General features: G+C 43.4%; 1 long non-coding RNA gene across 1 annotated transcript in view; it reads right to left on the reverse strand.

Moving 5' to 3' along the window:
* Positions 1 to 503: 503 nt before the first annotated feature.
* Positions 504 to 4828, reverse strand: part of LOC109302389 — a 25680-nt gene continuing 21355 nt past the window's right edge. The window contains exon 3 of the long non-coding RNA XR_002098735.1: positions 504 to 582. This is a non-coding gene — a long non-coding RNA (uncharacterized LOC109302389). The remainder of the gene's footprint in view (positions 583 to 4828) is intronic.

Consider the following 4828-nt stretch of genomic DNA (forward strand, 5'->3'; position numbering starts at 1 on the left):
AGCCCTGGTGCCAAACCAAGGTAAGAGACCTTTTGAAATCTCTATTGGGGCTTTTCAGTGAGAGGCTGTCTCTGTGTCTTCCTGTTCACTGCTTGAGGCTTACTCTATCCGACCTTTTGCTGCCAGAATTTTCAGACCAACTTTGTAAGTAGTAACTGTAAGTAAGAACTGTGAGTAGAAAAAGGTTAAAGACTGTGTTGCTGTTGTCAGTAAATGTGTTTCCCCATGTGAATTAAGCTTCTTTTTGGAACTCGGAGTGAAAAACTTGTGCAGCCGCCCTGAGGACACCGGACTTGTTCTTCATGCTCTTCGAAAGCAAGGGTGCAAGGTGGAAACTGTTAGAGTGTGAGTGTTTTCCACGATAAGCGTTGACTAAGGCTGGGACTAGAGAAATGCTCTTGAACCTCGTGCCTCAATGCAGAAATTCCCTTGTGTGAATTGAAAATATGAATTGATAAATATGAGTCACTCACCAGGTCTGAGACTAAGGTTGGGTTCAGCCACCCCAAGGCTGTCCGGAAGGTCAGTTTTGAATGCAAGGGGGCCCAACTGGAACCACGTGACCCAGTGGACAGGTTTGCCCTTTCTCCACCCTCATAAATGAGCTGTATCTAACCATGAGTTACTGCATTTTGTGCCGTTATTGCAGTGGAGTCTTGTCTTTGGACATTAGTTACAGCATTTCTGTGCCACTAGCAAATCTCACAACCTGACCGGACACCCTCTATAAGCCATTCCTGTGTGAAAGACCTGTGTGTATTGAGTTAAAGAAATGGGAAGCGGAGGATCTAAAGATGTACCGGCTCCGCCAAAAGGGACTCCAGCATTGTACATGTACACACACTATGGCCATAACAGTTGTAAGTTTTTAGACAAATGGAATAGGTATACCAAAGATGACTCTAGTTTGCAGTTTTCCCGGGAGGGAAAATTTGTTTTAAGTAAAATCATTCATCTCCGTGGAGCCCTTTAGTCAAAAGGCAGTAAAGCACCACAGACTCAATGGGATTCAATTTTTGATTGGTATGAGGAAGCTTCCAAACGACATCAAGAATCTCAAGTTTGGAGCCTTAAGGACTCCCAAGACAAACTGAAATCTCAGCTAAAGGAATTGAAAACCAAGGTACCAAGAGGGGATCCCCCATCAATAACAACAGCACCAGCAGCACTAGCAGCACTTTATCCACCATTGACTGAGAATGAATCTGTAGAAGACATAATTGATTTCATTAGTATACCAACCCCATACCAGTCCCAGGCACAATCTAAATCCAAAGAAATCCAGAGTGATCAAACAGACTCTTCCTGTGGGAAAAGCTCACCCCAGGAACCTATCAACCAACAATCATCTCCTCACTCCTGGGCATGCCCACTGGAACCCTGGTGTCTGCCTCCTGAAGCCTCGACCTCCTCTTAGTTAAGGTCCGGCACCCAATATGGTCCACTCCCACCTTCTAAACTCAAAAAGGCAATCCAAATGCCCTTACATCAACTCCCAGGACATGGTCCAAATGGGGAATCTACAGTCACATTTCATGCCCCCGGACTCCGGGAGATCTCCTAAACCATGTTAAGCCATTCCCCAACATCCAGGAAGAACCCCAGAAGTTTAAAGATGAATTAGAAACTGTACTAAATTGTTATGAGCCAACCTGGGCAGATTTAAACCAATTAATGAGAAATATTCTGCCCTCTGAGGTTTGTGATCACCTCATCAAGCAGGCTAAATGGCCTGCTCAAAATCCCGGAGGATATAGTCGCTTAGTGAGTGCCCAAGAACGTCTTCTTGAGGTGATACTTAAGATTTCCCCTAGAAAAAATGACTGGGCAAAAATAAATAATTGGAAGCAAAATAAAGGAGAATCCCCAGCGGATTACATGGACCACTTAAAACTAGTATTCAAAAAACATTCAGGTATTGAGAAGGTAGCTGAAACGGCCCCAGAAGCAGTTGCTGCTGCTTTTGTTCAAGGACTCCTTCCTGAAGTCCAAGAACAACTGCGCACAATTGCTGTAGGCTGGCAAACTAAGACACTGGCAGAACTAATCACCATTGCTAATCATTGTACAACCTGTTGAGAAAAGAAAAAGGAAATCACAGAAACTAAGTTAATGTCATTACAATTGCAGACTTTTAGAGGCAGAGGTTTCCTTAGGGGACAATTTAGAAGCAGGGGATGTGGTCATGTGATGGGACAAGGAGGGTTTCAGTCTCAAATTAGTGAGAGTGGTCACTGTTGTGGTCAACCAGGACACTGGAAGGCCCACTGTCCTCATCGGCCTGGCCAGTCGGAGATGACAATTGACCTGCCACCACCTCCCCCCACTCAGTTCTCTGTCCCGAATCAAAGAGTCTGCTGTTAGGACAGCCTGAGGAATAGTAATGTCATCACAGCCCCACTTCTCTTGCTTAATCAAGAAGACCCCTTCGTTTCCTGCGTAATAAATGGCATCTCTACAAAATGTTTAGTAGACAGAGGTGCAAGCCATTCTACTCGCTGAGCTGAAGAATTTTCTACAACTCCCCTATCCTCTGATGTTATAAATGCTGTAGGAATTTTAGATCAAATAGTTCTTCACCCTGTGTCCCAACCCCTACAGGTTTCTCTAGGTCCTATTTCAGATCAACATGCCTTTCTCCTAAGTCCCTGTTCTCCTGTTAATTTATTAAGAAGAGATTTACTTTGTAAAATTGGCTGTATTATTTAGTGTTCTCCTAATGAGGTTTATTTAAATGTTCCCAGTGATAATCAACTGGCTGTGCTCGTTGTTTTAGATAGCTCTCCCCCTGCGCCTGAGTTTTTTCATCCTTCTGTGTTACAAGAAGAAATCATACAAACTGTCCCTCCATCTCTCTGGTCTCAACACGCTAATGAAGTAGGGCAAATCCATACTGCCCAGCCCATAAAAATTAAATTAAACCCAGCTAAACCTTTACCTAAAGATGCTCAATACCCTTTACACCCAGAAGTCAAAGATGGGATACTCCCTGTTATAACTGCACTTTTAAAGCAAGGTATCATTGTTCCTACTAAGAGCCCTTGTAATATGCCTATTTGTCCTGTAAGAAAACCTGGAAAGAATACTTATCACTTTGTACAAGATCTCCGTGCAGTAAATTCTGTAGTTTTACCTACTTTTCCTGTTGTACCAAACCCAGGTATTACCTTGTCCTGTATCCCTCCTGATGCATGTTATTTCACAGTCATTGATTTGTGCTCTGCATTTTTCTCTATCCCTATACACCCTGATAGCCAGTTTCTCTTTGCATTTACCTATCAAGGACTCCAGTATACCTGGACTCGATTGCCCCAAGGTTATACTAAATCCCCTTCTCTATTTTCTCAGATACTTAAGACAGACTTAGATGACATAGTATTTAAGGGGGGTTCTGTGCTTGTGCAGTACGTAGATGATTTGCTTTTAGCATCTACCTCCCTTGAAGCCTGTAAAGCTGATTCCTTAACTTTCCTCACATCTCTTGCCCTAAAAGGCCATAAGGCATCTAAAGAAAAGCTACAAATTTGTCTTCCCGTATCCACTATTTAGGTCATGATATTTCTGCTGGAGAGCAACTGCTTTCTTCCTCCAGAATAGAAGCCATTCTTAAAATCCCTAAGCCAACCACTGTGTCCCAAATGCATACCTTTCTAGGTATGGCCGGCTACTCCCACCAGTGGATACTGGGCTATGCTTCTATAGTCAAGTCACTACAAAACCTGACTCTTGTTAATACCCCTGAACCTTTGCCCTGGACTTCAGAGGCTGAAGCCGCTTTTGTTTCTAGTAAACAAGCTCTATCACAAGCTCCTGCCTTAGGCCTTCCTGATTACACTAAGCCCTTCTTCCTTTTTTGTCATGAAACATATGGATTTGCACTTGTTGTGCTCACTCAAAAGCATAGAGACAAGCATCATCCCATCGCTTATTATAGTTCCACTCTTGACCCAGGTGCCACTAGTTTTCCTCCCTAACTTCGTGCTGTAGCCACAGTGGCTATCACTGTTGAACTTTCCTGTACCCTTGTATTAGGCTCTCTGTTCACTGTAGCTGTCCCACATGCTGTGGCAGCCCTTTTGCTAAAAACTAAAACCGAACACCTTTCAAATGCTAGATTGACTAAATACAAGATCTTGCTCCTCTCTGCTTAAAATGTTACACTAACTAGATGCCCTGTTTTAAACCCTGCTTCTTTGTTACCTACCTCTTCAGATGGTGAACCCCATGATTGCATTACTGTCACTGCTCACTTAACAATGCCCCACACTGATCAAAAAGATACTCCCTTGCAAAACCCAGAGCTAGTATTCTATGTTGATAGATCATGTCACAGAAGCTCAAAAGGTTGCCTTGCAGCAGGATATGCAGTATGTTCCCAATATGATGTCATAGAAAGCCATCCCCTGCCTGATGTGCATTCAACTCAAGTTGCCAAGCTTGTGGCCTTCATGAGGGCTTGTACCTTAGCTTCTGGTGCCTCTGTTAATATTTTTACTGATTCTCACTATGCTTTTGGTATTGTACATGATTATGGTCAACTTTAGAAGCAAAGAGGCTTCCTCACGTCAGGAGGTACTAAAATCAGTAATAGGTCATATGTAAAAGCCTTGCTAAATGCATCACAATTGCCTTCTGCTATTACTATTATTAAATGCCAAGCCCACCAGAAACCTTATAATAAAGTTACACGTGGAAATGCTCTGGCAGACTCTGCTGCCAAAGCTACGGCTATTTCTACTCCTCAGGCCATGCCTGTGTTTTTGTCCATCCCAACTTCCCAGTCTCCACTGGCAAGTCTTCACGACATTGCCCTCCTCCAAGATCAGGC

The sequence above is a fragment of the Gavialis gangeticus genome, unplaced genomic scaffold (assembly GCF_001723915.1).
Source record: "Gavialis gangeticus isolate Ggan-Ray unplaced genomic scaffold, GavGan_comp1, whole genome shotgun sequence".
NCBI classification, from domain to species: domain Eukaryota; kingdom Metazoa; phylum Chordata; order Crocodylia; family Gavialidae; genus Gavialis; species Gavialis gangeticus.